Source organism: Aptenodytes forsteri, unplaced genomic scaffold (genome assembly GCF_000699145.1).
Source record: "Aptenodytes forsteri isolate BGI_AS27 unplaced genomic scaffold, ASM69914v1 Scaffold49, whole genome shotgun sequence".
NCBI classification, from domain to species: domain Eukaryota; kingdom Metazoa; phylum Chordata; class Aves; order Sphenisciformes; family Spheniscidae; genus Aptenodytes; species Aptenodytes forsteri.
This window is the reverse complement of record NW_008795125.1, coordinates 5,438,282-5,449,521: the sequence shown is the minus strand read 5'-3', so window position 1 is coordinate 5,449,521 and position 11,240 is coordinate 5,438,282. Positions and strand designations below refer to the sequence as shown.

The 11,240-nt window shown below is 47.5% G+C and overlaps 1 protein-coding gene across 1 annotated transcript in view; it reads right to left on the bottom strand.

The window, feature by feature from the left end:
• The window catches only part of ZHX2 (zinc fingers and homeoboxes 2), a 51,035-nt gene extending 41,203 nt beyond the window's left edge, over nucleotides 1–9,832 (bottom strand). The window contains exon 1 of the mRNA XM_009277219.2: nucleotides 9,795–9,832. The gene's annotated coding sequence lies outside the window, so the exon portion shown is untranslated. The remainder of the gene's footprint in view (nucleotides 1–9,794) is intronic.
• Nucleotides 9,833–11,240: the final 1,408 nt, after the last annotated feature.

Below are 11,240 nucleotides of genomic sequence, written 5' to 3'. Positions count from 1 at the left end.
CCCTCCCAGCTCCTTGTGCACCTCCAGCCTTCTCAGTCAGTAGAGCATGAGAAGCTGAAACTTAGTGTAAGCACTGTTCAGCAACAACTAAAACATCGGTGTGTTATCAACATTATTCTCATACTAAATCCAAAACACAGCACTGTACCAGCTACTAGGAAGAAAAATAACACTATCCCAGCCTAAGGACAATTACATATAAATAATTAAAATATATTTAAATATAATATTAATAACAAATAACAACAATAAATGCAAGACCATTCCCCATCCTGCTGGAGCTTGAGTCTCCTCCTGTAGTAGATCCCGAGTGCTGCATTCACTCCTCGCCCTTCCTACACACACTCACAGCAGCATCTGAAACCCAGCCACCCCGGGCGCTGCGGGGTTTGATTCATCTGTAGCAAGCCTGGCTGGATTTCAGAGCACGGCAAATGCAGTTACAGTCTGGTTTGAGGCGTGCAAGCAGAAGACCGTGCTTGGAGAAATGCAGACAGGAAACATGGCAGATTGTTTATACCTGAGTCATGACTAATGTTGACAGTGAAAACTGAGACAACTCAGAGACCACTACTGTGCTCAGTGCGTATGTGATGCTCTACCCTAACTCCACCAACAGCAAAATTGGGACTAAGTACACATTACCCGTGCAAATATCACAGTTGCATTGTGTGAAACTATTTGTGATGCAAAGCACGGGATACTCACCCCCCATTGCATTTGCCCGGTTAGGAGATGGGTGTGTCTTCTCCAATACACAAGCAGACTCGCAGGTTCAAGCGCTCCTGCTTTCAGGATATCAACCCTCCCTAATTTCCAACAGACACCCTAGCAAGCAAGCAGCCACTACCAAAAACTACTGATGGCAGCAGAAGATAAAGGAAAGGACTGGGACGGGTGGAGACGCGAAGGTCCAGGAAAGTTCATTGCAATTTTTGTCACTTCCCATCTCTCTCCTTTCAATTCACCCGACTCTCTATTCCATCCCTTGATGTTCTTGCTTACCAGGCAAACGTAGAAGTAGCAGCATGTGTTTTAAATCAACTGGGACCAGCGAAGAGGAAAGCAAGCAAAGCCTGGGTTAGCTTTAAGCATATGGAGTGAGGGTTGGGTGAGGGGAAGAGACCCCATGCTTGGTTACATGGGGATTTGGGACAGATCACCGACTTGCAATACAAGGTGTGCACGTGGATCCTAAACCACCATAAAAAAAAAAAAAAAGGCCCTCAGGCTTCATTTTGGGGAGTCCTTGTTACTGCAATATCTCTGAGCACTCGCTCAGGAGAGATGTGCCCTTCACTCCTGCACAAGGCTTTTTGCCAGCTTGGATCCACCCTTATCCTCAGGGGTGGGAAAGTCAGACCTGCCAGAGTGCATGTCATGCCTCTCCCGATGACGTGCCAGTTGCAAATTACTGTAAACTGAAAATCTATATAGCATATTACACCCATACGGGGAGGCTGAGTAGTTGAGGCTGAGCTGGGGACCCAGCAGGTAAACTCTTTTACAGCAGTCTGTATTTGCAGTGGAGTCTTTCTTTCCCCTGGCAAATCATGTTTCAGCTTTTCCAGTATGACTCCAGTGCACATCTACCCAAACAAAAATATACACTCTCGTCTTCTACTTTTTTCCTCCCTCCTGACTAACCTGATTTCCCTCCTGGGGAACCATTTTCCAGGGCAGATCTGACCATCTAGACCTGCCACCCATCACGGCACTTGGGAGCAACATGCAACAGGGATTCCCCAAATCGCTCACAGCCAGGTCTGCTCCACCACACAGGCTCCTGGCGCAGCCATCCTTCCCCAACAGCCTGCTGCTCGCCTCCATGCCACCTCCGCTCAGGGATGGCAGTGCTCCTGACCTTCCCTGCCCTCCCATCTGCTCTACTGCCCATGTTCTGGCTATCAGCCACATCTCTCTAACCCATAACCTGGGGGCATTTCTCCTACACCCCAGCACGTAGCCCAAGCAGGATTGCTATCCTGCAGCATTTTTCTCTGTACCCTTCTCAAAATTTTGCCACAGAATGAAAATTCCAGGTAGAAACAGTATTTCTCTGCCTTCTCACCACAATTCCCATTTCTGCTACTTAACCCTCCGCCCTATAATAGCCAAAAGCATCGCCGCTCAGCCCCCTACCCATGCTAGTCACCATCACCAAACCCTTCCCACGTCCTCCCTGAGGGTGGCTCTGCAGGCTCCCCTTGGTCAGGATGTTTGGCTGAAACCTTTCAGCCCCCCTTGCCCCTCTGTGGTTGCCTGATCGCATTCGTTAACGTAACAGCACTTGCCTCCTCCGCTCCACCAGCAATGCCAGCTTCATCCATCTGCTTGTCAGCTTCCCCCACAGCAGTCACTGCCTGTCCCTCCACGCTGCCCCTCCGGCACGGCAGGACCTCCTGCCATCCGTCTGCAAAGCCTGTCCCGGCTGCTGCCTTGCAAGCCTCACGGAGACCCACGTTTGCTATGAAACCAGTCAAATCTGATTTTTGCAGTACATTTCAGTTCCTTACTGGTAGGAAATAGAAAGGATTCCTTCCCAGACCTCTTGGGAACCAGCCGCTGACCCAGGTGGCTGCGAGCATGCGCTGCTCTGTGCTTGTCCACCCAGAGACCCTGCTCCCATCACAGCTCCTTGGACTCCTTGAGGTTGCCATCAGCTAGCAGAGGCATTTCAACAGAGGTCAAAAAACTTAACATACCAAGAAGCATGGGATGCAACTCAGAAGCATGCTTTAAAGAACCGCCTAACACACCCATACGGTTTGCAATACTGCAGCAGCAATATTATCATCATTATAATTTTGGTTGCAACAGTACACCTCCAGCACAAACAGAAAGGAAAGCCTTAGCTCTCTTCCTGGCTTGCTCGAAGAGTTCAGGAAAATCTTTTGCCCCTCAGTTTACATGCCTGGGGACTGGGTTTGCATCTCCCTCTGAGCTGTTCAATCCTGGATACTCATCCATGAGCAACGTGTGGCAGAGATTAGCTGTGCTGCTTTGGAAGGGGGATCCAACACTACATGACCAGAGCAGTGTAACGAACGAGAACATCTTCCAGCCTGGGACGCCGTTACGGACCACCTATAGAAATGCATATAAAAGATCTTTCGTGCAGGATGGCACTTCTCTCACCTAATTTTCCCCATCTCATTTATAGCTCAGAGTGACTGGGGAGAGATGGGCAACTCTGAGGGTTACACCTGCGACCTGCCTCAAACATCTGTCCTAAAGCAGGGTGAAACATCTCTGCAAACAGTGCAGTCTCTCAATTGATCCCAGAAGTGGTTAGACAGCTACTACAGAATAACTGCTTAACTTACAGGCAGCTGGGGTGAAACACATCCTAGTCCATCTCTCCAGGTCTACCCTTCTCCATTTATAAGATGGGATAACAGCACGGTCCCAGCCTCTGGGAGAGCGAGAGGCCAAGCACATCAATCCCAGGGACCTGGCGAGACACCACGGTGATACGTGATGGAGGTACATATAGTTTCAGACTCCTTGGCATGAGTCAAAACACTCAACAGCCTTGCCCTCCCCTCAGGAAATAAAGGTGTTATCTTCCAAATAAGGTTTCAGTACAATATTAAGGGATGCAATGTGAATAGAGACAAAGTATGTGATACTGAAGTTAATCACAGAAAATAGGGGCTGGGAGGGAATCCCACGAGAGCGACACATTTATTTCATTATTATATCACAGATGACATTAAGTATCCATCGAGTCCCTCAAGGCAGAATTCTTGCATAAAAAGCATGCCCATTTACCAAGCATGATAGAACCTGCAACTGTTCTATAAATAAAGGGTATTTACAAAGAGAGCTGTTAAATATTTATTTTTCTCTGGAGACCGAGTTCTCTGTTCATTTGTCTCCATTGCAGAATTGTTCGGTATCAGAGAGCAGAGGAGCTCACCTAAAAAAAGACTAGGAACCAGTCCAGAGCCTGGTCAGGACACAGCACCAGCCTCCTCTACAAGCTGGCGAGGGAAAAGCATCCAACCTGACACAGAGGGAACATGAAGCAAACAAAATTGGAATGATCTCATCCGGCAGGCGAAGGTAGAAGAAGGAATGCCAGTGACAAAGCAGCGATTAACAAACACTATCATACCGCTCCGTCCTTAAGGAGCTGGCTTGGCACTATACAGTGACAACTGTCAATTGTGAAGAGTAACTGCAGATTTGCATTACATTTGCTTTGTGTCTTGGGAGCAAGCATCCGTTTCTCACAACTAATGAATTAGTGATTTTTTTTTTTCCCCCTGTTTTAAATTTTTTTTTTTTGGAAGCTGACAGTTCTGGGAGGGGGGGGTGAAAAAAACCCAACCAAAAAAATGTGGCTCTGAAATACACTTCACTGCTAACCCTTTGTAGTAGCAATTGTAATAGTTCTTACTCCGGCTCGCCAAAAGCTGAGTTTAAATTAAATATTAAAAAGCTATTTGTTAAAATAATGTTGCCATAGCAACTAGAGAAAGCTAAAATACCCTGGCGTTTCTGACTCACAGCATATTAATCAACCACCAGCTATTATATAATGAGCACCCCCCTGCAAGCGCCCGTGGGAGCTGCGGCACCGAATGCCTGAACCTGCAGCCCCCGAGCCGGGCAGCGCTCGCTGCTGGACTCTGCCCCCTGTGCGCTCGCTGCCTGCCCCTGGCTCAGGCAGGGCTGAGTAGTTATCCAGGCTCAGCCCAGGAATCACGTGCCCAAATATTTTGGGGAAGCCATGCCGGAGTGCTCGGGGTCAGTACGTCCTCGTGGGGGCATGAAGGGGGATGGTGCTGGGCAAAGGAGGTTTTGGCGAGAGGCTCTCTACACGCCTGCAGCAGCGAGGGGCTTACGTGGCTCCTTCCCAGCGAGTCCTGACCACCCACCTCCAGCGCTTGTCTCGCAAATGTGGCGCTCGCACCGGATCTATTTCTGTAAAATTTTTTTTTTTTAATTATCGGAATTATTTCTTGCAGCAGGTGCCTTCCTACCATTTCCTACCACAAAACTCCAAAGGAGCAGAGATTAAACCTTGCAAGGGCAAACCAGCTCTGCTGCTCACCCAGAACACCTTATTTTACAGACTTAAAAACAACAAAACAAAAAGAACCCCCAACCCGCCCCCCCACCAGAATCACAACTCATCCTCAACCAAGCTGAAAAAACCCTTCTACGCTCTCCGTCCATGTAGCACGAAGATGGCAACCTCAGCCATCCAGCAATCAAAGCCAGCTGAACTCATCCTCAACCAAGCTGAAAAAACCCTTCTACGCTCTCCGTCCATGTAGCACGAAGATGGCAACCTCAGCCATCCAGCAATCAAAGCCAGCTGACCCATGGCTGCTGCTGGCACTCGCTGCCAGCCCTCGGGAGGCTCTTCCCAGGGGACAGAGCTTGTGTTAGAGGCGGTGGGACTTCTCCCATTGCCTTCGTCCATGCTGTGGCATCACCATGTGGCCTGCAATGGTGGGAACGGCTGCAGGAGGGAGTCGAGCAGTTGAGGTCCAGAGCAACGTTGGCGTAGGGGAAGAGGACTGGGAGGGAGAAGTGCAGCTTCTGCATTGCTCAGATGGAGTTGGAGACAACCTTCCTCCCCCTCAACGACTCAAGTTTGTGCTTTTAACCTCCCCCTCCCCTTTTTTTCAAAAGGAAAATAAATACCTAACCATGTAGTTATTAACTGAAAGGAATGTGATGAATATTACAGCATTTGTATGCCAGCTTCAGTTTGCTGCTGCTTTGTTTGGGTGTCACGGGCTGTGACTATGACAACCACAAGCAGCTATTGGACTGATGTCATTTGTGACATCATGCTTAATGGAAAAGAAAAGGAGGAAGAGACACTACCAAAAATAAGAAGACTGGAACAAAACCTGCTTTCGCCTCTTCAAGCATCACCAACTCCTGTCTACGGAGTAAGATCCCGAAGGACCGCCACGCTGGGGCTGCTGGAGAGCCAGGCAGCAGCAGCCCCGTCCTTACCGAAGCCTGGGCAGCACTCAGCACTTGGGAAAACCTGCCCTCTTCCCTCCCCTCGGCTGCAGGACAAACTGTGAGTTTGCAGTCACATGGAAGAAATCTCCTCACCCTTTCCCGGCTGAGAACCACCGGCACGATCCAAAGCCTAAGCCTGGCTTCCCGGTCTGAGACAAAGGGAGCAATGGAGGCTTTTGGCTAAGCCTCACTTCTCCTGACTAATTTTCTCCTGCTCTCCAACCAACTTCTCCTCCCCATCTCTATTCTTCAGTTATAGCAGTATTTTCCCCCCCTTTTTAAAAATAAAACTCAGTCTGCCCAACATTTCCAGATAGTCGCCTGAGCACAAGGGAAACGTGCATTGATTTTGTGAGGAGTGCACTGTTTAGAGAGGTTGCTTTTCTGGTGACAAGTACAAGTGATGGTTTCAGCCGCTGAAGGCTGCCCCAGCTGGAGCCAAATCTCTTGCCCCGCCTAAGAGCAAGGAGGCAGCACCACTGCTGCGTTTTGCAAAGCCATTACCATACATAGTGCTGGCACTCATAGGACACACCGCTGTAAGAACCTGCCTTTGCTTTGACAGATAATGTTTGCAAATTCACTGCTCAAGCTCCAAGTAACAAAAAAACCCAACCCTGAAGCCCTCAAACCCATCTAAATCTTATCTGGTAAAGAACAGTCCACTGCACCAAGTATCTCCTTTATAGTTACACATCCAGAAGCCTCGACATAAACCAGTTAATTTTTCCAAGTTACTTTTCCCCAAGTTTTTCCAACACATGAAAAGTGCTTCTCTGCCCTCCGTGCTCTCCTGCCGGACCTGCTGTGCCTCCATAGCCCAATGTCACAGCCTGCCCTGGGCACCCCCAAAGCCCCACCTGACCTGCAGCCAACCCACCAACCTGTCCTCACACACAGTGTCCTGGGGTGGGAAAGCAGCCACACCACCACGATACAGCTGAAGATACTTCTCCTCAAGTGCATAAACCTGAAGGAAACCCTCCCCCTGCATCCTCCCAGGGCTTGGTCCCCCATGAAGAGATGGCTCTGCCTTGCACTGCCCAGAGAACAAAACCCCATCAGGGGGATCTTGCCCATAAAACAAGAGGATATTGCTGTTAAATGGCAAAAGAAAGATGCTGCCTTACAAAGGGGAGGTGGATTAAAGCCTAACATGTGAAGCAACCACTGCTGACAGCTCCCTGCACTGCCTCTTTTTGCTCATCAATGTCCCCAAGCCCACTGGAAGTGGCAGGAACTCCCCAAACCAATACCATCCCTGACCATCCATAACACAGCACATCAGCACTTGGTCTAGGTTCCCTCTGCATGGGCGTCAGCCGGAGCCACCCCAAACCACTGATGCATCCCACGCTACCACCCCTTGCAGGGGACAGCACCCCTGGGAGTAGTGTGGGCAAGTTTCACCCTCTGGGTTCTGGGGGGAAAATGGAAAAAGGGAAATAGCAAAGAAGCCTCCTTTCCCCTCTCCCTGTCAAATCTCTTGCTGAACACCTGGTCCTGAAACATTTTGAAGGACAATACTGGAAGGGGATGCAGAGAGCGGACGAACAGGAATTGAGCTCTTTCAGCTCTGGTTTCTCCCTAAGCTTCTGAGCAGGACATAGTTTCTCAGCCGGCATCGCCCCGCTGCAGCCACCTTGCGCTCCCCAGTTCCTCACTTGGGCTTCTGCACACAGCCAGAGCAGTAGGAGACAGGTAAATAGGAATTTACAGTCTCCTTTCACGGCTGAACAACGACTACATCTTGCTGCAATAATTTCAGAGCCATCTGAGACCATACATGAGTTACCTGGGCAGCTTCTAAGCAGCCTGCTTTTGTTTTCTCTCTCAGGCTCTTAACACAGCTATGATATATCAGAGGCACCTGTGGACTGCATGCCACCCTCAGCATCGCTGCTTTGCTTTGACTTAACAACACAGACAACATCTAGCCAGCACTAGTGGTCCACCTTTGAAGAGCAGGACCCTTTGTTTATTCCTTTTGTGGAAGCAATGATCACGGGGGCACATTAGGACACAGATTCATTAGGACCTCAAAAACACTTGCCGAATTTCAACGCTGCCTACTTAACAGAAAAACAAAAAAAACCAAGCAAACTTCGCTTCTGAGATGAGCAAAGAGAATTTCTAGTGTATGGATATACTTTGAGAGACACAATATGTACATGTAGCACGTTCCTGCTGAATTTTCTTCACCTAAATCAGCATCTACTCTTCCCACCGCTCTGGAGCCAACACAGCTGTAAAAAAAAGAGGCCAGAGCCCACCCTGTGCAATGTTTTGTAAGTGACTGACAAAAAATAAACCCCAAACCTCGATTAGCAGGTCTTGTGTGACAGTTTAAACACCAAGGAGTTAGGAAAAAACATTTGTTATTCAAAGGGAGAGTATAAGCTATGGACCTTACTGAGGGAGGATCAATACAAAACTTTGTCATAATTTCACATCCCTTTTCTCCTAACTATGCTCATTGCCAGTATCCTTCACAAAAGGCTGAAAGTAGGATTCTCTATTTAATTTTTTTGCTCCCCAGTTTCTGAACACTTGTTAGGTATTTATTAAGGAATTTTACCATGTCTTTACCAAACACTGATGGACTCAGTTTCTCTCCTGTTAACAAAACATAGCCCTTTTTTTTTTCAGGCTGATTTCAATTTGGGGTTTTATTCTGCTCTAGCCCAAATAGATTTGAGTTGCTGTAACAGAAAACAGGCAGTAAGCCACTGAAATAAAAATAGAAACAAAACTCTGCTGATTTCCAAGTAACCATAGATTTCCATCACCATAGAACAGGGTAAAAATGGGACAGGAGTTGGGCTGATTTTAAAAACCTCAAAAAAACCCCTTATTCAACCCCTCTGTTAAGAAAATTTACTTACAGAAAAGCAGTGAAGCCCAGAACAATGGCATCCGAAGCCCCAATCCAAATTTTAGCCCTGTTATCCAGCTTTGCACCAGCCCAGAGGAGCCCACACTGTGCCAGGCACATAGCCAGGGGCTCCAGTCAGAGTTTGCCACCGTCGGTCTAGTACAGCCCCGGCTGGTCCACCTGGAGAGCCGCAACCCAGCCACAGCTGCTGGGAAATCACAGCCCAGACCCTTTAGCAATGCATAGGAAAAGGCCATAGTGCAGCTGCTCCTTAAATATATACTTTTTTATATATATTTTTTTAAAATATATACGCAAAAAAAAGCTGCTGGCTGAGCTGCTTTGGAGCAAGGGAAGGAGCCAAGCATGCAGGTGTCTCCTGCGGTGTAAAAGTTCCTCAAAAGTTATTTTACCAGATCAGGGAAGAGCTCAATATTGGATAGTTTTCTGTTTCGATGACAGGGCTGGGGTACTGTATACACACACAGAAACAACCTCACAGCAAATCTGTGCTCTTCTTCCCTTTCGAAAGATGCAGGCTTTCTTGCTGAGGAATGCCTTGCCTCAGCTCTCCAGCAAGATTTTGTCTTTCAATGGCTGGTAGAGCTTGGAAACAACAAACAAGCTTCAGATGGTGCTAATGGTCCATTCTGCTGACCATATTCTCAGTTAAATGCATTCATGTGGTTCATATCTGCAGCGAGATAATTATTCAGCCTATGTGGTAATACAATACTGACTCGATTTTGTGGGTTGCAAAAAGGTGCCAAAGGCACACAACTGGTTCCAAAAGACTGGAGTTGCTTGCTGTAAACATTTCTTAAAGTGTCTTTTAAAAAAAAAAACCCTAAAAAAAAATCTTCCTTCTGTTTGAGCAAGCTTGGGTTTCTCATTTAAAGGAAAATAGAAAAAAAACCTTACTCACAGCACTGCATTTCTTACATCTTGGGAATCTCAGTACTTATACCTCTCTGAAGGCGAGCAGAACTTCTGATACCTACAAAAGAGGGAAAAGCTACGTAAGTCAGGGAAAAAAAAAAGGAGAAAATAGCAGCCATCCCTTCCACTGTCTGACTGGCAATTTAGTTTTTTCGCCAGCACCCGGGAATGCCGACTGACAGGAATTGCAGCAATTCCCTTTTCCACTGACCACCACTGACAGACACAGAATTTGAAAGACTTGGTGCTCCAGCCCTGTTACAGTAACACAACGAATGTTGGGGGCCTCTTGGGGAAAAAAAAATCCCCATTTCTTAGGCCAGGTAGACAGTGGAGAACACTCACACACTGATGTCCAAAGATACCGCTGCTGCGGTTCAGACTGGAAATACCCACAAAACATCTGCTGCAGCAGACACGTACCAGAACAAGCTGTTTGGCTACTGGGAACTTCGACAAAATGCCATCAAAATTGCCCTCCTCCTCCTTAAAGGGACTCACCTGCTGTGTCCCAAAGCTAAAGCTGGCTTTCCTCATTTTTGCTTTTTTTTTTCCCCTAAAGAAATGGGAGAGGAAGGTTTAGCTTCAGCAGCTGCAAGAGCAGGACTGATATAACACACTTCCCCCTTTGGCAGTGGCTGTGCACATGTGTGTGTACACACCTGAGAAACACCATGCCTGCGGGTCTGCAAAGAATAGGTAAAGACAAAATAAATGGTCACGGGACTGCTCTGAGTAAAAGAAATACATGCAGCAAAACACTCTGCTAGTCCCTCAAGAAAAGAGGTAGAAGCTTATCGATCGCTTCAGCAGCACCAAGAGCACAACCTGCATTCTCAGCTCCAGCTCAAGTATTTGAGTTTGAAATTTCACACTCTTGTTATCTGGCCAGAGGAAGGTCAGCTGGTGAACCCCAAAGAAATCACTCAGAGTCTTTTGCTCCTTCCCAGCAGGTTAGGAAGATATTTTTTTGCTTCTTTTCAAAGGAAGATATGACTTGATTTCCTGAAAGAGCATCATGGCTACTGGAGGAGCTGGGAGGCCAGGAGCTGTTACACAACCAAACCCATTTTTTAAGAGCTTAGAATAGAAAAAACTGCATGTTTATTCATAGATAAAAGGGAAGCTGCTTCCCGCTTTGCTCCATCTCGGAGTAAGGCAAAAAAATGCTAGTTTCACTGAACTGTAAAAGAGAAATAAACATACAGGATAGCTGCAGATTTTGTGCTATTTACACCTCCACCCCTTTTTGGACTCGGCAGGCCACCTTCTGCTGCCCTTCCTCCCTCTTTTGGGTCAAATTCCCCATTCTCCCATCATAGGCTGCAAGCCTGAGGCCGAGCAATTTCTGTATTTAATGGGCTTGGTCCAGTTATCTTACACTGAATCCACTATCTGAAATCTTGTATTTTTAGTGCTGTGTCCCATGCGC